At 44.1% G+C, this 21113-nt stretch overlaps 1 protein-coding gene across 4 annotated transcripts in view; it reads right to left on the reverse strand.

Annotated features, from left to right (window-relative positions):
* The window catches only part of Gng12 (G protein subunit gamma 12), a 135468-nt gene that overhangs the window by 105112 nt on the left and 9243 nt on the right, over nucleotides 1-21113 (reverse strand). For 3 of the 4 annotated variants that reach the window (XM_008844612.3, XM_029569071.1, XM_017801014.2), the window contains exon 2: nucleotides 3958-4015. The exons of the other annotated variant lie outside the window; for it this stretch is intronic. The gene's annotated coding sequence lies outside the window, so the exon portion shown is untranslated. The remainder of the gene's footprint in view (nucleotides 1-3957; nucleotides 4016-21113) is intronic. 4 annotated transcript variants of the gene reach the window in all.

Raw genomic sequence — 21113 nt, forward strand, 5'->3', positions numbered from 1 at the left:
AAGACCAGCCTAGTCTACATAGCTAGTTCCAGGTCAGCTGGGGCTACAGGGAGACCCTGTCTAAAAAAGACCAAAAAATAATTAAAATAAAATAAAATAAAATAAAATACAGTCATCTAACATTCAAAAAAGAAGCAAAATAAGTAACAATAGCACAGTCTTTTCAACAAAAGTATTGGAACTAAATCACATTAAAAAAAAAAAAAAACTAGACAGATCCTACAACCTCCACAAGAATTAATTCAACACTGATGACAGACTTAACTATAAAATGAAAAACTGTGAAACTAGAAGACAGCATAGGAACATGTAGGTAAACTTGCATATTGTGACAGTTAGCTGTAACTGTGAACTTGCCACACTCTAGAATCACCTGGGAGGGCCTCTGGGCATGTCTGTGGGGGATTATCTTGACTCCATTGAGGTGGGAAGACCCACCCACTGTGGGTGGCGCCATTTCTTGGCTGCTCCTGGATTGTAAAGTGGAAAAAAAGCTGAGCAGCAGCATTCATCTCTCTGTGTTCCAGATCTTCAAGCTCCTGCTGCCTTGACTTCCCCACCACAATGTACTGTACTCTTGAACTGTGAGTCAGAATAAACCCTTTCACCCTTAAGTTGCTTTCATCAGGATGTTTCACTCATCACAGCAACAGGAAAAGACCAGCATGGCAATGGCTTTTTAGATAGAGCTGAAAGATGATCCATTAAAGAGAAAACGGCTAAGCTGCACTCCATTAAGAAAAAAAAAAAAAAATCTGGTCTGCCAAAGACCATGTCAAGGGAATGAAAAGACAAACCACAGGTGGAGAGAAAATGTTTTCAAAAGAAACTTTTGATAAGGGACTATTATCCAAAATAAAAACCTCTTAAAAATCAATAGTAAGTGGTAGAGCACTTGCCTAGCAGGCCCAAGGCCCTGGGCTCAATCCTTAGTATTTGAAACAAAACCAACAATGAGAAAACTAACAACCCGATTTAAAAAATGGGCAAAAAAATTGCCTCACTAGACATATAGACACCACGTGAGTACACGAAGAGGTGTTTGGTGTCACATCACATTTGGGAATTACAAATTCAGACACTGAGATACTACTACACATCTACTAGAATGGCCCAAATGAAAAACACTGAGAACACCAAATAGTGATGAGGATACAGAGAAAGAGGAACCTCATCCACCAGTGGCAGAAATGAGAAAACCGATAGCTTCTTTAAAAATTACGTGTAGCCTTATCACACAATCCAGTGATCATATTCTTTGGCATTTACTCAAATGAACTGAAAACTTATTCATGGATATTTACAGTAGCTTTGTTCCTAATTGCCAAACTCTAGAAGCAACTAAGACGTCCCTTAGCAGGTGATAGTGCATATTACTAAGTGAAAGAGACCATTCTGAAAAGGCTATATACCATAAAAATTCCAACTATTGAGACAGTAAAAATATAAGTGGTTGTCAGGTGCTGAGAGGAAGGAGGAGTGAACGCACAGAACACAGAGGACTTCTGGGGTGATGCAACCATTGTGTAGGATACAGTGGTGAATGCACGTTAGACATTTTTCAAAGCACAAAAATACAACACAAAAAGATGCATTGTTGCATACATCACAACTTTTGTTGTGCCACTGAAAGAATTAAGAGACTCAGCACAATAGTAAACCATATTTATAAAGTAGTCCCTGATTTAATAAAAATAATATTCCAGGGGTTTCCAGGCACACCCACAGTTAAGCCACTTTGTTTCCAAAGTGCTAATCTAGCTGTCTTCCCTGGTCCCAGTTTGCTGCTACCCTGCCTTGCTACCCAGAGCAAGCTGTAACACCTCTCTCTTATATCAGGGCACAAGACCTATTTACTCTGTGGTAGAAAAAGTACATTTTATGTCTTGTTTAAGTTTATTGGCACATCCCTGAAGGGAGCTGAGGCCTACAGATAAGCTGTGGCCTGCCAGCTAAAAAGCATCGTCTAGGAGTAAAGTCAAGAGCCACTGATAAAGAGGCTGTATCAAAAGTGACACTCATGAGACGATTTGCTCACTGAACACATAGCACCAAACATCCAAAGGGAGACTTACCACGGCTAAAGATAATGGGCAAAAAAGAGAAAATGAAAACAGCCACGATCCTCAACAGCGGGAGATATGCTTTAGTTTCCTAGTCGGAACACTAACATGGTGGTGGTCTGAATGAGAACGCCCCCCACAGGCTCCAAGTATTTGAACACTTTATCCCCTATTGGTGGTGCCATTTGCAGAGGTTTAGGAGCTGTGGCCATGCTGGAGGACGTGCATCACTGGGGACGGCTTGAGAGTTCACAGCCTTGCCTCACTTGCAGTTTTTCTTTCTGCTTCCTGTTCTTGCTTAAAGATGTGAGGGCTCGCCGGGCATGGTGGTGCAAACCTTTAGTCCCAGCACTTGGGAGGCAGAGGCAGGCGGATCTCTGAGTTCAAGGCCAGCCTGGTCTACATAGTGAGTTCCAGGACAGCTGGGGCTACAGGGAGACCCTGTCTCAAAAAGACCAAAAAAAAAAAAAAAAAAAAAAAAAATGTGAGCACTCAGCTTTCTGTTCTGGCTGTCTCCGGCCATGCCTCTCCACCGTGATGACTCTTATGCCTCAGAACCATATGCCAAATAAACTCTGCCTTCTATAAGTTGCCTTGGTCATGGTGTCATATCATAGCAACAGAAACGTGACTAACACAAACATTTACTGATCAAATAGGCAGTCTCTCACCAGCACCTTGCTTTCTAGCTTGTGTTTCACAAGAGCTATGGGCTGAGTCTCCAGTTCCATAATGAAGACCATAATGAAACACCAAGTTCATCCAACTGCAGCATCTTAGAAAAAGAAAGCCTACCCATAAGTAGTATCAAATGCTTCTAGACACCAAGTTTGCAAAGGCTGCTGCTCCCATGATTCTTTAGCTTGAGCTTCTCCCAACACCTCTGAGAGGGTCAGAGTGTTAATTTCAACTGACAGATGAGGAAACTGAAGCACAGGATGGCATCATGCCATGATGAAGGTCCTACGATGATGAGTGGAAAGCCAGATCTCGTCAGATCAAGAATCACAAGTGGGAACCTCAGAGAGCAATCTAGTCCAGCATCATTTGACAGGAGTCACCTTCTGAGGAGAGTGGAGGAAGGGGGGGGGGCTGTTTGGCCACTCACCTGGTAACAGTGAGGAGGAGGTGAGGATGGGCCTTGCTCCTCTCAATGCTTCTAAAGATGGGCTGTCCAATATGGCAGCCACACATGACAATATAAATTCATTAAAGTGAAATAAGGCAATATATTTATTCAATGACTCAATAATATACATATTGCTTTTTTTTTTTTTTTTTTTTTTTGAGAAAAGGTCTACCCTGTAGCCCCAGCTGGCCTGGAACTGGCTACATAGACCAGGCTGGCCTCAAACTCACAGAGATCCACCTGCCTCTGCCTCCCGAGTGCTGGGACTAAAGGCATGTGCCGCCACACCTGGCTTATAATACACGTATTTGAAGTGGTCAAGAGCCACATGTGGCAGGCAGCTCCTATAATAGGCAAAAATGAACACTTCCATTGTTACCGGGCACTTTTCTGCATGGAGCTGAGGTGACCTGCACCCTTTAGGACAAAGCTGTGGTTGATGGAACCAGTAGCTAGACCAGGAATCCTGGAGCTGCCTCCAAGTAGCTCTGTGAACTTGGGAAACCTTTGGGCCTCCATTTACTTTTCTCTCAAAAGAAACCCCGTTCAGCAATAACACTCTAGAATTCTGCCCCCAAGTCCAGATGGCAGATTTCCTGACTCCACCTAGGATATCCACACTGGGCTCTTTTTCAAATCAGATCAAGAGAACAATGTCCTTAGGTTTTCATTACTTCCTGGAGAATCCTTCACAAAATCCAACTTAAACAACATGCTTCTAATTACTACAAGGGTTAACATAAGAAACATGAAGACTATACTCACCAAGAAGGACCGCTGGGGATGCTGAAGAGGTTCACTCCAATGTCCTTCCCATATGAACCTACAGGATAAAACTGCTGCAGTTTAGGACTGTAAAAAAAATTATGTTTCCAAAAGAATGAGTTTCCTGTTGCCACAGAATCAAAATGTGGCTTTGACTTGCCGGTGTCAACTAATGCCTAAGCACAGGAGGCCCTCTTTCCACAGCAACTGCAACGGTCATGTCTCTAGCACAGCTCTGACTTTTTCCTGAGCTTTATCACCACTGTGCAAAACATCTACAGGACAGGCTACATTTAACACCACTTGGAAGAATCTAAATCAGAGCATGTTTTAGGTACATGGTGGCTCATGCCTATCATCCCAGCACTGGAGAAGCTGAAGCAGGAGGATTGCTATGAGTTTGAAGTTAGCCTGAACTACATGTTGAGTTCCGAGCCAGTATGGGCTAAAGAGAAAAATTCTGTTTTTATTTTTTATTTCATGTTTTTTTGAGTCAGGGTCTTCCTATAGCCCCAGCTGGCTTAGAACTTGCTATATAGACCAGGCTGACCTCAGTTTTACAGAGCTCCGTCTGCCACTGCCTCCCAAGTGCTGGGATTAAAGAAAAGCATATGCCACCACACCCAGCAGATTCTGCTTTTAAAAAAAGAAAAAAAAATTAAGTAATTCTGTGATTTTCCCACTACTATACTGAATAAATTAAAAAGCATGAACTTTAAGTCACTGAACTGAAGAGAATTCTTTATCCTGGAAGAATTCGCAGAAGGCTGGACTATGGCAACCTTAGCCTCTGTCCATTACCCCATTATCTCTACTGGATCTCGCAATTAAATTAATTAAGCTTCAGTTAATTAAAACGGCAATAGGAAGCATCAAGTACAGTCATAAGCACATTATTACCTCATACCTCACAGTAAGTGATCTGTTTTTCAGCAGGGGACACCAAACACTAAAAGGTTTAAGTAACTTATTCAACTTGCAAGTGGCAGGGACTGTGAGTTAAATTCTGCCCCTCAGTCTTCACACTGCCGCTACACTGACAATGGACATTTTAAAAACCATCATTAGAAAACATTATAGGAACATATAACCACGGAGAAGACAGAATTGCACTTGCTTAGCAAAAAGCTTCTAGACTTGTGCCAAGCACTATTCCAGGCTGCCAGCCCAGGCCTTTCCTGTTTAAATGTTCTGGAGAATGCCAATCTCTTCATTCTGTCAGTTTTCCAACATTTATTCTTAAATTCCTCCAACATTGTTTTCTGGTGAAATAACTAAAAACTTGACTCCAGTATTAACAGTCAACTAAAGGTTTATTAACCATCAGCAAGACCACACTTACTACTGTAGCTCAGTATTTAATAAGGGCACAGCACAAATGGTAAAGAGCATTAGATAAGGGGATGAGGAAGTTGGGGGGTGAAGGGTGAATATATTAAAAATACATTATATTCATGTATGACATTCTCAAAGAATTAATAAAAATACTACATAAAAAACAAAAAATGAGTTGTGTGTGATGTCGCAAGCCTTTAATTTCAGCACTTGGGAGGCAGAGGCATGAAACTCTCTGAGAGCTCAACGTCAACCTATGTAGTGAGTTCCAGGCCTGCTGGGACTTCAAGGAGACCCCATCTGAAAAGAACCCCCGCAAAAATTGTAAGAGATTGGGTAGGAGCTGATTCCATCAATCCTTGCTGTTATAAATCAGTTTACAAATGACTTTGCACAAGGGCTAGTCTTCTTATAAACATGGCACCTGACAGGAAGAGCTCCACTTTCTCTTCCCTGGACTCTGTTCTGTAGTTACTGACTCTGCTAAGCTTCAGGCTTTATAATGCCTGAAAAGCTTTGTATGTTTTATATACTTGACAGGACAATCTTCTGCAACCAATAAAATAAGACATGTCTTTTAAAGGTTAAAAAAACAAAGAAAAACAGAAACACAAAGTCCTGTGTGTTTTTTCAGTCTGAGCTGCTTTGAATTCTAGCTCTGCTCTGCATGAACAGTCTTGGATGTCACTCAACCTCTTTGAGCTGCAGGTTTCTCTTCTGTAAAATGAACTAACTACACTTCTTTTAGAGGGTTGCCATACCTGGTCAAGAGCAGGCACGAGGAGGAGTATGATGGCTCTCTCCTATGATCTCTACACTTAGGAGGCTAAGGCAGGAGAATCACTAGCTCAAGATCAGACTAGGCTACAAAGTCAGTTCCAGAGACCAGCCTGGGCTACAGAGGCCAGGTCTCAGAATACAAACAAAACGAATCGAAACGAAACAAAACAAAACAAAACACAACAAGGGAGGGAGGAAGGGAGGGAAAAGTGACATTTCCTCCTTCTCAAAATGAAAAGTTGTAAAAAGCTTCAAAACCAAGTTGTAACATGAGATTTCAATTTTTCACAGATTTGTGGCCAAAAAAGGTCCAAAGGGAATCCTTCTTTCAGGTGCTGAAGGAAACTTTTGGCTCTCCAAGGAGTGGGAGAAACAACTGGACCAGAAATTCAAGCCAAGCCAAACCAGCAAGAAAGGAGGGAGGTGGGGAAGGGACAGGAGGGGAAGGGAGAAGAAACAAACTAAACCCTCGACATGTAAACAAAACTATGGGTTGGTCTGTTTCTAAGAACACAAATGTTACAAGCCCCTTTCCTTACTAAGTCCCAGATAAAGCAATATATCCTGCTGGACATAAAATTAATGTTGAGTATGAAAGCCATTTCTAGTCAAAACTGGAGAGTCCATATGTTGGTTAAAAAAAAAAAAGTTTCTTCCTAGGCTCCATATAATACAAGATGGTCAAGAATAGCACTTATGTCCCAGAATCCCAAGGTGCAGCATTGTCTAGAATAAACTGTGATCTGACTCAGCCTCTGCCACTGATACTCTGCACCCCGTGTGTCACCCTGGGGGCTGAGCTTCAAGCTGTGGGTTATAATGTAGAAAAGGAAGGTGACATTCCTCCTCCAAGGGCATTTGGTTTTGTTTTTGCCTAACAAGACACAGCAATACTTTATACATGGGAGATCTTCTGGCTTGGCTTCACCTCTACCACCCCCCCACCTTTTTCTTTTAACAGTGGATTACACAGGACTTAGCAATTTTCAAGGAAGGGGCTCTGTGAGGTAACAGGGATTTGAGCTCAAATTCTCATCGCAGATCTCATAAATAAATGAGGAAAATGAGCTGGAATTTTATGACTCTTCAGCAGCCAGAGCTCCGAGTCCCTCCTGTCCATTATCCCGGCAGCAGAGACTTCACAAGGCTACTCTACAGGGTACCCACACTGCACCTGGCTTGAGCTCCAGAGGGGACCATAACCTTTGGACCATATCCTGTTGGGGCTGGTTCCACAGGTCTGGGTGTTGTTGCATCTCGGAATTTTCAGTCACTCTTGGGTTGATGCTACCACACACAAGTGTACTACCCACACCCTGGAACTTCTGCTTCTTTAAGGCTGCTGGATTCTAGTCCCTCTGAACACTGCTTTCTTTTTAATGAAAGAACATTCAAAAAGCAAACAAACAAACAAAAAAACTCAAGGACAAAAACTTTAAACTTGTTCTGGTCCGAAGGGGTTAAGGTCAGAGTCCCTCCTGTGTGTTCATCCCTCTGACTGCCTACACAACCAAAGATTACAACCCAAGCTGACCGATTAAGCACAGAACATGCTCCCCAGCAGAAGGTAAAGGGGAATGCTTTGGAAGGGGGTAGGAAAGGATGTGTACCAAGATGTGTTCCCAAGGGGGAAGTAGTCTGTGACAGACTCCACAGTCTTCTCAGCCTTACTAGGTCTTTCCCCTCCCTTGAAACCCCTCTGGCTCCTCCTCCCTACCATTAGCTACAAATCACTCCCTCAGAAGAGGGCTTCCTTTCCCTTCCTCTAACTCCAGCAGCTCCAACTGGCCATCTAGCTCCAGCCTCTTCCCAGGTGTCCAGGTGGGCCTTCACGCCCATAAATACCTTCAGGGCAGCAGGGAGGGAGCAGGGGAGAGGGTGTGTCCTAAGGCTCTCCCCAGGCCTGGCTCTTGCCCACTCAGCCATCCCATGCAAGGTTCAGCCAGGTTCTGAGCCCAGCCAGCAGCACTCCCAGGCTCTCAGGGTTCACATGACAAGAAAAAGCCAGGAAAACAAAAGGCATGGATTCTAGGTCTATCTCCATCTACTGCTAGCTTTATGACGTGAATCTTCAAAAGCTTCAAAAGCTCAGTTACATTATTGTAATTCCACACATTCTCTAGAATACAGACTTCTACATACACACACTGTCACTAGCAATGTCAAGATGAAAAAACAAATGACACTGAATTCAAGGGATACACACATCTAAAAGAAGATAGAAATACAGTAGGCAAAACTATCTACCCCGACAGAATCATCAGTATACTGGTTGACTAGCTTGCCACAGTGAACACACACAAGGGAAAGTGTTAGTGTGCCCAGAGATGGGGTCAAGGGGAGCACAGTCACACCGGGAACTGATGGAGCACTAGCATCAGGAGCCACACAATCTGAAGTGAACTCAAGACAACCTGGAGAGGTAGGCAGATGCTGCATGTTGCAAATGAAGGGTCTCAAGTTCAGAGAGGAAGTCACTCAATCCTGCATTAGGCTAATGAGTGGCACAACTAGGCTTCAACCATGAGTGTGACTCCAAGACACACATCGTCATCTTTCATCACACTGCCTCTGTCTTACCTGTGAAACCATTCCCAACTCTTCCAGCCCCTTCCCCAGCCTAGGCAAAGCCAGGCTCAGCCACACTTTCCTGTCCCGCTGCCCTTACACAATCATTCTGTTATTACTTGCTATTCACCTCTGTCTTTCTTATCACTGAAGGCAGTAAATACTTAGTACATCACTGGTGCTTAAGACACATCTTAATGGATGAGCAAAAGCATGAAATCATGCTAGGTCAAAGAGAGAGGCAGAAAGTCACTGGACAGTGTGAGAAAAACTCTCAAAAAACTCTCAAAACTGTCCCCAACCTTAATATAGATGCTTAATATATATGTACAGTAAACTCCAGCAGAAAGGATGCATAGGAACACAGCACTGGTCATTCAACAGCCTATAGGAAAAGATCTACTTTTTTAAACTTCCAACTCACATAGAATAATTTTGTAAAATGCAGTAAAAATGAACTCCTAAAAACTGGACCACATACAAATCCAGTTTTTTTTCCCCTTAATTGGATTCAACAGATGTAAACTGATAACTGATATTGCTACAGAGATACTAAGTCTACCTTCTTGATGCCTGTACTTATCTAGTTGCCTGTTAGAGGGGTGGGGTAAGGCTGATGTAGAGAGCAGCAGGCTAGACTAGCTGAGCCTGCCACAAAGGGCGGATAATAAAATCCACGGAGGGTTTGTGTGTGCTAGGCACTGCTAAGTGACTCCCACTGTTAACTCAGGTCAGATCCAGTCTACCTATGAGGGAGGTGCTTTACCACCTCCATTTTAGAGAGAGTGAAACTGAGACAAAACAGCTTGAAGTGATTCCAAAGGCAGCACCTCCAGTCGTTAAACCTGGGCAGGGAGAATCCTGCACTGGGGTGCTTTGAGGGAACCTACTGACTGTCTGCCAGGAAGTAACCATAAGATCTGGGTTTTAGAAACATCACCTGGTAACAGTGTAGATGGAAAAAGTCAGGTGTGAGGCAGGGACCGGTTAGAAAGTGCCAGGGACAGAGTTGATTGTGCAGTTGGGAGGAGATACAAATGAATTAGGGGTTCAATGCCTGGAATACAGAGGGGAGAGAGAGGTCCTGAAATGATCTAGAAAAAGGGGGGAAAAGGGCAGACTTTGAGGGGAGGATGATCAGTTGTCAACAATCTTGACCTGAATTTAAGAGCCCAGGGTAGACAGTCTGCAATTTCCTTGTGAAAACTATGCAGTGATTGGGGCCCAGGCAGCCCCTCTTTTAACCTGGTTCTTCCAAACTGCTCTCCTCTTTGCCCCTTTTGCCTTGGACACACTTAAAATAGTTTCAAATGCAGTTTAGAAACCTTCCCTCTTTGAAAACCACACACAGCTCATGCCCAGGGAGTATGCATGCTCCCAGCTGAGCTGTGAACAGTGGGATTTCTCCATGAAGTCTTGCTCATATTTTCATTACATCCAGACTTCATTTTTTCACTTCTGTTAACTGAGCCCAGGCCTTGTACATGTTAGGCAGGCACTTTCATTGTGCTATACCCCAGCCCTGTCATCTGGTCTCCAACTTCTCTTACTCCTACCAAAGGGCCTTCTTTTTATGCTCAGATGCACCAAGCTTACTGCTAAATTCAGGACCTCCTGCTCACATAGGTCTCAACCACAAGCATGAACTTTCCTGAGGTTCCTGCTAAGGCAGCAGCCCTGGCTTCCACCTCTTCCTATTCGCTCCCTATTCTGTCTTCATAGTACTTATCCCTACCTGAATCAATACTGTTAGTGTGGTTTTTACTGGAGAATTTTATCTTGTTTAAAGCTGTATCCTTATAGAAGTAGGCAACTGATCTGTTGATTTTTAGAAAGATCATTTGGATATTTATTAAAAACAAAAAAGGATGAAGAAACAGAACCTTTGTCACAACAAACTGAACATATAATAGCAAAAAAAAAAAAAAAATCTTAAAACAAGGGAAGGGGCTGGAGAGATGGCTCCATGGTTGAGAGCACTGGCTGCTCTTGCAGAGGACCAGGGCTCGGTTGCCAACACCTCCATAGTGGCTGACAACTACCTGAACTCCAGTTCCAGGGAATCTGATGCCCTTTTCTGACTTTGCTTACATACATGGAAGCAAAACATTCACACAATACAGTATTTTTTTAAAAATAAAAGAGACATCAGAGGACAGTCTCCTCTCCTGTGTCTCCTCCTCAGTTAGCAGACCACCCATTCCGGCTCCTGGTGGACACCTCTCCTGCAGCACTTTTCATTTGATGTCAGCAAGACAGTAAGACAGGCCACATGATGCCATAAAAAGAACACCAACTTCAAAATCATTTATTTGTATACAAAACAGCATGTCACTACTACTGATTCCTGTGCCCTTCCATCCTTGTTAATGGAGCCAGTGCTTCCTACCCTCAGGTTCCTATAAGGAGTGAGAAAGTATATGCCAAGGTCCTAGCACATGGCTACAGTTGGCACTTGGGCAGTAACTATCACCTTTGTTAACAGCAAGTTTACTATCAGCACAATGGAATTTCTCAACTGGGGTTTGACAAATGCATTAGCTATATAACTTTAGTTGAGATGAAAGATGATAGGGATTATGTGACCACTGTGATCATAATGTCAATTATAACAACGTTAACATGCAAACATGGACTAACATACCCAGTGTTTTAAAGACATCAAGCCCCTCTACCCCTAAGACAATCATAGTCGTTTGCTCACATTTTGTCATCTCTGATATTAAGATGACTCTCCAGGGAAGGCAGAATGTCATCCTCCCCAAAGCTGTTCAAGTTCTAAATCCCTGGAACCTGTGAATGTTGTTATAGTGCAAAAGAGACTTTCGCTGGGCCTTAAATAGGGTAAGTATCCTATAGGTAAACCCAATCTAATCAACCTAATCAAAGAGTCCTTAGAAGCAGAGAATTTTCTTGGGCTGGAGAAAAACAGACCAGAAGGGCCATCAGAAACAGTCTAGAGGCTCTGCTGCATGAATACTGGTTCTGCAGTGTAGAAGCCAAGGCCAGGGAACAAGGAGACCTCTAAGAGCTGGGGTGGGGTCTGAGAGACAATAAGAAACAAACCTCCACCAGCCTACAAGTGCAAGAAACAACCTGAAAGGGCTGAGTAGATCCTTCCTAGAGCCTCCAGTAAAAGCCATGCTGGCCAACACTGAATTTCGGCCCTGTAAAACCCAAAGGACACACCTCACCCAAGCTTACCCTGGCTTCTGACCCACAGAACTGTGAGATAAAACATCTGGGTTTTATTAAGCTACACTTGTGATAATTTGTTATTGCAGTCATTGAAAACTAACACACTTTTAACACTGATGTTTGCTATAGTTTAGCTGGCAGTACTATTTTCCTTAGTGGCCCAGAGAACAATAGCTTAGCACATAATTGATGGCATCTTAAAGTAGTTGAAATACAGCTATTACTTGTTTTGCAAATGGACAGAAGACTAAATAGTCAGGTGATTTGTTTAGATGATTCAGACTGCAAACCTGAGCCCTTTCAAAGCACTGAATATCCTTCCTGACAGCTCTCAAAGCTTAGTGCATGCCCACAAAGGCCAAGGGGTAGCCTGTATAGCTGCCCAGACCAGTGTCTAACAGGGGATCCCTAGCACAACTGGCCACACAAAGACCCAAAGGTACTCCCCGTCAGCAGCATTCACTCATCTACTATGGATCAGGCTCCCAGAGGTGCCAGGTATCCTTCTAGTCATTGGGACAGACTAACAGACCATGACCTTTTTCTTTCGGAGTCAACACTATAGTGGAGGACACCAACAGCACAGTGATAGGTTGAGATAAATGCCAGAAGAAAAATGAAGCATCCAGAGAGCTTTCACAAAGACACACATACACACCACTCATACATACACATATATACACACTCTAGCTCTCTTTTCATAAGCTATTCTTCGCCACTGCTGGTTTGAGAACTCTGAGAGTTTGTTACAAGGTTTGTCTGTTTTTGAGACAGGATCTCAATGCACATCCTAGACTGGCTTCAAATTCCCTTTGTAGCCCAGGTTGGCCATGAACTTGTGATCATCCTGCTTTAGCTTCTTGAAGGCTGAAATTACAGGTGTGTGCCACCATGCCCAGCTGGGTTTTGTTTATTTAAGCCAACTCTATACAGGAATGCCTTTTATCAATTTTCAAAATTTATATATTTCTAAAGATTACAGCTTTCTCTTCAAATCATAGTTCTCTCTCTTTTGATAAGAGTTTGTCTTTTAAAAGTGAAAATCAAATTTATATTAAAACAACATCCAAAAGTGGCTAAAAAATACCTCAAGGGACTGGAGATGGCTCAACAGTTAAGATATTTCCTGCTCTTCTAGAGGACTGGAGTTCCATTCCCAGCACCCACATGGGATGGCTCACCATCACCCACTGTACCTCAGCTCCAAGGGATCTATGTGTTTGGGCGGAAGGGGGATTCTAGACTAAGATCATTGTCATCACAGTTTTGGAGAAGTTGTAGGTTAATACCAGTAGCTGAAAACTGTAATTCATTCAGTCATTACCAACTGCAGGAAACGCTACTTTCTACTCGTCTTGATTTTGTATGGATGATCTGGCAGCCCATATTACCCAGAGACCCACATTCTTAAGTCTGTGTCATAGTTCGCTTCAGCTGTCAACTTGACCCAACCCAGAGTCACCTGGGAAGGAGGAGCCTGAACTGAAGAATTGTTTCCATCACATTGTCCCATGGGCATGTCTGTGGACATTTACTTGATTACTAACTGATGTAGAAGGGTCAGCCCACTCTGGGCAGTACCATCCCTTGGCAGAAGGATCTGAGCTACTGAAGATAGGTAGTTAAACATGAACCTAGAAGCAAGTCAGTAAGCAGCATTCCTCCATGGTCTTTGCTTCATTTCCTACCTTGAGTTCCTGCCTTGGCTTCCCATGATGATGGACTGTAAGCTGAAACAGGAAATAAACCCCTTCCTCCCCAAGTTGCTTTTGGTGCCAGTATTTATCACAGCAACAGACAGCAAACTAGAGCAGATGCTGGTACCAGGAATAGGACTGTTGCTGTGACAGACTTGACCACATTGCTTTTGGGAGGGCTATGGAACTGTTTGTAACTATGGAGCTGGAAAGGCCATTGAGTACTCAAGAGCTTAATGAGCTGTTATGGGAACCTGGAAGATAGGAATGTTGACATGGTGAGAGGAATGTAGGCCTGGCTTGTGAAATTTCAGAGATAAGGAAAGACTACTGGGGCCATTTAGTGATTTTATGTGAATTAACAATCTGTGCTTCACTGGGACAATGGATGCTGGTTAGATGGGGCTGAAAAATAAGCTGTGATGATTAATGAGGGACCCAGAATCACTGAGGTGAACCTTCTGGGAAGTATTTCCTTAGGGTAAGTACAAAGAAGCTATAGTCCTGGGAAGGGGGGGGGGTAGGTCAGAGCTGCATATCAAGCTGACAGAAAACTTGGCAAATAATGTTTAAGAATCTCCCACATGGTACTGGTTTTTAAAGTATGAAGGGGTCATGGAGAGCAGCTGAGGCTTGGTCCTTTGTGGCAGGGTCAGGGTCTCCCTGAAGAGTCAGGAGAGGATGCTGTTTCAGTCTCAGTGGAGGCCCCAGGACTGAAGGGCTCATAAAGAGAAGCTGAGGCTTGGGACAATGTGGCAAGGTCAGCTTCTATAAAGAGAGGCCAGGAGACCATTTATGAAGGTGAGGTTTCAGTTGCAGTAGAAACCCCAGAATACTGGAGATGCCAGAGCCAGGAGATGACTACCAAGGACAGTGGCAGTTGTGGAATGGAGCTGGCCTGTGCCTATGAGTCAAGATGTGTGTGCTGTGGATAGAAGAGCCAGAGAAGTGGAAGGGCCCAAGTCCTTTTGGGCCCAGGGGATCAATAGTGAGTCCCAGATGTCAGACTTGAGCTACAAGATTTGGAGCTACACAGATCTAGACTTTAGTTTTGCTTAAGTGTGACTATTTTTAATGCCTTGCTCCTTTCTTTTGAAATATAAAAATATATAACTTATTTTGGATTTTACAAGAGTCCACAGTTAAAAAACTTTGGGTTTTTGTTGTTGTTAAAGATAACTTGGACTTTTAAATCACTGGAATGTTAAAGACTGTTTTATACTGTGATATTTACATGTGCTCTTGAGTACAAAAAATAAAAGTATGGCTTAAAGTACTGTATCTGTGTGTCAGAGTTGACAAAGGGGTGGAATGTCATAGTTAGCTTCAGCTGTAAACTTGACCCAACCCAGAGTCATCTGGGAAGAGGGAGCCTCAGTGAACAATTATTTCCATCAGATTGTCCTGTGGGCATGTCTGTGGGGCATTTACTTGATTGCTAACTGATGTAGGAGGCCCCAGGCAGGAGGGCCTGGGCTATGTAAGAAAGGTAGCTGAACAGGGGGCGGAGCAAGCCAGTAAGCAGTGTTACTTCATGGTCTTTGCTTCATTTCTGGCTGCTAGGTTCCTGCCTTGGTTTCCCATGATGGAGGACTAAACCCCCTCCTCCCCAAGTTGCCTTGGTTTCCCATGATAGAGGACTAAACCCCCTCCTCCCCAAGTTGCTTTTGATCAGAGTGTTTATCATAGGAATAAGACAGTAAACTAGAACAGTCTATATTTAAGAAATTCTGACAGATGTAAAGAAAGGTTACAAGGGCCCACAGGAGGACCTACCAGACTAGACTATGGTCCAAGAAAAGACATACTATGAATTCAAACCTCCATTTTACTCATGGTTAGAAAAAAACTCACTATTCTAAATTGTCATTTCTCACCAACCAGATTAGCAAAAACAAAAAGAATTGACACTCATCTTGCTAGCAGTGCTATAAGAAGCACAGTGACTCAACCCTTCTCAAGGGTGATCACTGAGCCCAGTGGTTTGGCAGACCCACTTCTGGGAGTCCATCTTAAGATACACCTGCACATAAGCAGAATGACTTATTTAACCTGTCTGCCTTACAGCACCTGAAGAGCAAACAAATAGGTACACAGCCCACAGTTCCAGTGACAGAGAAGGGTCTTTGGTTCACCCACACAGAGGAAAATGGACACTGTTAAAAAGAAAAGGCTATCTGTATGTGCTGTTACACACTACTAATTTAAAACAGTGAGGTAGAGAATAGTGTGTGTGAGTATGTATGTGTGTGTATGTATATATGCCAGCCATCTTTTGCAAAAGGATGGGGAAAAAACAAACATGTATATTCTTAACTGCTTGCATTTAATACCTGCAGGCAGTATGAGAAAGGCTTGGGTAAGAACAGGATGGAATTTTTCAATGTTTTTCCTTTTCAATATGGTTATGAGACTTAAAAATATATATATATATATATGAGGTTGCTACCAGGAGTGTGAAGATTAGGGCAAGACCAGCATAGAAAAATAAAAATAAAATTCAAGGAGTTTGGCTCAGGAGAAGAGGTCTAGGAAGCCTGGGTGTCGGCAAGGACACGAGTATAAGCAGTAAATTCTCACGTTGAGTTCTGAGAGTCAGGAAACTCAGTCAGTGCAGGGGTGAACATAGTGAGCTTCTGAACATAGATGGCTTCTGCTCTGCTGGGTGTGGGTGGCCTGGAGTCCCTGCTATTTATTATAGCCAAAGAATGGCAGGTGAATGGGTGGCAAAGGTGGAAGGCTAGGGCTATCCCCCTCCTGAACCCCTGGGCAGCATGCCAGGGGCATTCATTTGCTCTCTGGATTTGGACAGTAGTGGCTAAGTATTCTGCTCATCAAATACATATATTAAACAAGAGCAAGCACATGCTGGAAACTCAGCACAGGCACTTCCTAAAAAGTCGAAACTCCTGGAACTTTAAAAAATGAATTTATATTGAAAACGCAGTGGATGAGTTCACTAAGATTTCCCAGGAAATTCTTGTTAGGAAGTGTCATCCTCTGCTATTTTTGATTTGGAAATCTGACTTTCTTTGAAGATGACTGCATTTCACCAAATTGAAAATGGAGGTTAGCTTTTCTGGGCATACTGACACCCTCCCCCCCCCACCTCCACAAGGTGAATCTCTCCAAAACAGCTGAATGCCAAAGGGCAGAATACAAACCAGACCCTTTACCTTCAGTGCACTGCCTGAGTAGCTAGGCCCACCAAACTGGCTCAGCTCCCACCTGCTATTTAGAAGCCTCCCAAGAGGGGAGCAGGAAGAGGAAGCCAATTCTGATGGCAAGCTTGCTGAAGGAGCAGCTTAAAAGAGAAAGCGTATCAAGCCAGCTGGCACTAAGGGAGACAGAGATAAACACTTTCTTAGTTTCTGGCAACTCTGGCACCAAGCCTCTCCACTTCTTCCCTAAATTAGAAATCTTTTTACAAAAGATGCAGTTCTAATGGCTCCTGAAGCTACTGTCACCAGTATCTCATCCCAAACAAGAGGACCTGTATCTGTCCTAACAGGAATCCCTTTCCACATTCCCAGCAATTATTATGACTCCATTCCTGGCATCAGACAGACATATTAGGGTGTTTGGGTGGGGGGAAAACATTGCAGAGGAGATGCGTGAGCTCTTCCCAACCCAGCAGGTATTAAGTGGTACTAGGAACCTGTTGCTGTTCAATCAGTAAGCAATGCCCACAACACCCAAGTGCTAGCCTTTAGCTGCTCCTTAGGAAATGATGAACACAAGAGAATGAAATCACCAGAGGATCTGTGGACCCCTGAAGGTGTGTTTCCTAGCAAATACAATCAAATTTACTTTTTTGATCAAAAAGAGAGTGGCTCATACACCTTGCAGGCCCACATAGAAGAGAACATGGCCTTATTTCTTCATTCCTCTGGCATCTGTTAAGCTCCTACTATGTGGCACCCTCTATAGCCCTGGTACTAAGAAGGCTACTGTGGCTGAATAGGCTCCTAGAGGCAGAGCTTCTGCTAGACAGAGCACTTCTGTGGGTTAGGTAAACAAAGGAAAAAAACATCACCATCACCAAAAACCCTCTGAGTGAATCAGAAAGAAAAGCTGCCTCGTCCTGGGGAGGGGGGGAGGGCAGTTCTACCCCAAGGCATGGTTTTATAAGGTTTTTTTGGGGGGTGGGTATTGCTTTTGTTTTTGAGACAGGGTCTTACTATGTAGCCCTGGCTGGTCTATAAGTCACTATGTAGATCAGGCTGGTCTCAGATGTACAGTGATCCTTTTTCCTCTGCTTCCTAAGTGCTGGGATTATAGGCATGCATCACCATGCCTGGTTTGGTATATTAATTTCTAATCTGCTGCCGATTCTGGTTCAGTAAACCAGTAGCTTCAAGAAACTTCAAGCAACTTTTGGATTTGGATCCCTCTTCCCTGCTATACATAGCTCGTGTTAGGGTTTAGTGGCTTTCAGCTGATTCTTCATTTGAAGAGATATCACACATCTCCTCTATCTCAAAAAAAAAAAAAAAAGAGGACAAAATTTGAGGTTACCATAAGCTTAGGATCTAAGTCAAAACACCCCAGCAGGGACTAACGGTTTAGTGCCTGTAGTTAGGGACATCCTGGTCAGCAGTACCTACAGCTAAATAAAAGCCTGAGGATTCTGTATCAGTAGTTGTGGGGACTTAAAGGCCCCACCTTACAGAGGTCTGAGAGGAACTTACTGGGGCGCAGCCTGACTTGTTTTAAAAGTCTGAAGGATACTTCCGCACTGCTGAGGAGTGCATGATCAGTGTGTGACCATACTTAAGATACACCCTCAGGGTGGGGGGGATTTCCAGGTGCTTTTATAAGCTCTGTAACACCTGCAATAAATGAATCCCTGCTTGACTAGGCTCCCCGTTACGTCTGATTGTCCCCAGTACTGGGGGCGGCGTGGGCTGGCGAATGGCACACTTACTCATCCCCAATCATCACTGCACGGGAGTTGCTGGTTTGAACCCCCAGCAACTGGCACCCAGCGTGGCATTCGAAGGAAGGTGAAAAGAAGAAAAGAAAGAAAAATAATGGATTGGGGCCAATCGAGAAGTTCGGGGTAAGCGAGACCTGGAAGATGGGTAACACAATTAATAAGCCTGAGGACCCGGCACTTAAAGCTCTGAGAGATGCTTAAAAGCAGGGGATTGGATCTGTCAAATCCGTAGCTCAAAAGGTTTAGGCAGAGGCTGTTCATTTGGCTCCCTGGCTATTTGGGGCTAATGTTTTTACTGGGGATACATGGGAATCATGGGTGAGGAAGAATGCAGAAATGGAACAGAAGTGAAACCAAAAGCGGCCAAAGTAACAAGCGGCACCTCGGGACCCATGAAAACAGGACCCATGGGTGCCTTTTTCAGAAGGGCGGGGCGGAGCGTAGCGCACGGGGTTGGTGGCGAAAGCTGCCCACCCAACCCGCCTTGAACTAACACGTGCGCAAGTCAGGGGCCCGTGTGAAAGCCGGGTGGGGACACATTAAAAAAAAAAAAGAAAAGAAAAGAAAAAAAACCACATTTGGCGGTGAGCCACAACCAGCTCTGGGACGGCTGGGAAGGCCCGATTCAGGGAAGGTGGCTTGGGGGAGGGGCCCATCCCATCCGTTCCATGGGCGGCCAGGGATCCGCCCCGCCCGGAGTGTTACAGCCCCACCAGCAGCAGCGCTCCCCGAGTCCTGGGGCCGAGGGAGCCCTTAGTAAAAGCCTACAATGTTTTCACTGACGGAGGCAGATTTGGAGCTGCAGTGGTAGTATACCTGGGGGCAGATGAAAAACCAAAAAGATATGTCCACACTTGTGATGGCTCAGCTCAATTCAAGGAACTCATGGCCATTGCTTTAGCATTAACAAAGATAAGTGAGCCCATGAATTTGTTTTCTGACAGTCTGTATGTAGTCAATCTTCTTCCAGGGCTATTAGGTTCTCATATCCAGTTGGATGGGAACCCCATTACTCCCTTGATGATTCAGACTCATATGCTCCTTAAAGAGAGAGAAGCCCCTATTTTCTTATGGCATCTTAGGGGGCACCAAGGATTGCCTGGGCTTTTATCCCAAGGCAATGCAGAGGCACACGAGGTGGCTTCCACCCAGGTCCTGTCAGCAGGCCTGAATGAAGCTCAGGGGTTACATAACCTCACTCATGTAAGTTGGCAGGGACTTCATGAGAGGTTTCCTCAAGTTCCATTCAAGGACCTAAAGAAGATTGTACATACCTGTAAGTCTTGTCAACCCTTTCTACAGGTACAGCCTCTGCAACAGCCAGGGGTAAACCCCAGGGGACTCAAGCCCAATTCCTTGTGGCAAACGGATGTCACACACTATGCTCCTTTTGGAAAGCTTAAGTATATTTTTGTGTCCACCGACACATTCTCACATGCCTGTTGGGCTACCGTTCATACAGGAGAGACGTCTAAATATGCTCAGTCTCATTTTCTCCAGTGCTTTGCTACATTGGGATTTCCCCAAAGAATTAAAACTGATAATGGACCATGTTTTGTGAGTAAAAATTTACAAGATTTCTTCTCACTTTGGGGAATTCAAAACAATACAGGAATTCCCTACAATCCCCAAGGTCAAGCCATTATAGAACACAACCATCAAAACCTAAAAAAATTCAATTACAAAATACCCAAAGGGGGAATAAGCCCCCACCAACAGTTGGGTATGGCCTTATTCACTATTAACGCTCTTAATTTTCAAAAAAATCAGTTGGAATCCCGGTTTCAGAAGCATTGGGGACGACAGGAGCAGAGACCTGAGGTACATGTAAGGTGGAAGGACCCTATTACAGGGCAATGGAGAGGCCTAGATCCATTGCTAACCATGGGTCGAGGCTTCGGGTGTGTCTACCCTACAGAAGATTCAAACCCCATATGGGTGCCTGCGAAAAACCTTAAGTGGGTAGGCCAGGATCCGACTGACTAGCATGATGGTCCATGGACAATAGTTCATGAGAAAAAATTCCTCTCTTTATTTGTATCCATCTGAGTGAAGGACCCAGTTCCTTGGCTTCATTGTCAGTCAGCCTCTTTGACAACTGGCTGATTGGCTAAAAGGTACATGGTCTCAGAAGTATTTCAACTTGTCCTATGCCATGACTTGCTTTGTTTCTCTTGATAATGCCTACCTTTAAGTGTCTTTACCTGCTATTTTGGTGACAGAGGACCCTAGGAACTGCCACAGCCCACCTCCTCATGATTACGGACTCCCCCAGGAATATTAAGTTTCTTTACCCCATAATTCAGCGACAGAGGACCCTTGGAACTGCCACGGCCCACCTCTTCATGATTAAGAACTTCTCCAGGACCCCCTCCAGTTGCCCACACTTGGCTAACCAAGTTAGGCAGAGACTAAGACTGTCACAGGCTGTTATTGCCCACACGGCTACCCTTAATCATGACGCATTTTTAGCCAAGGACGGGTAAGATGTCCCATGACAAGTACTTCTAAGACAGGACATGCACATGGCCAGGTGCATGGTTCAATGACGGGCAAGGCTTGGTCAGAGATGACACAACCTAAGACAGGCAAAAATGCATAAGATTAAAGGAAGGAGATAGCCATCTCTCCTCAGGGAG

Source organism: Nannospalax galili, unplaced genomic scaffold (genome assembly GCF_000622305.1).
Source record: "Nannospalax galili isolate Female #2095 unplaced genomic scaffold, S.galili_v1.0 scaffold441, whole genome shotgun sequence".
In the NCBI taxonomy this organism is placed as follows: domain Eukaryota; kingdom Metazoa; phylum Chordata; class Mammalia; order Rodentia; family Spalacidae; genus Nannospalax; species Nannospalax galili.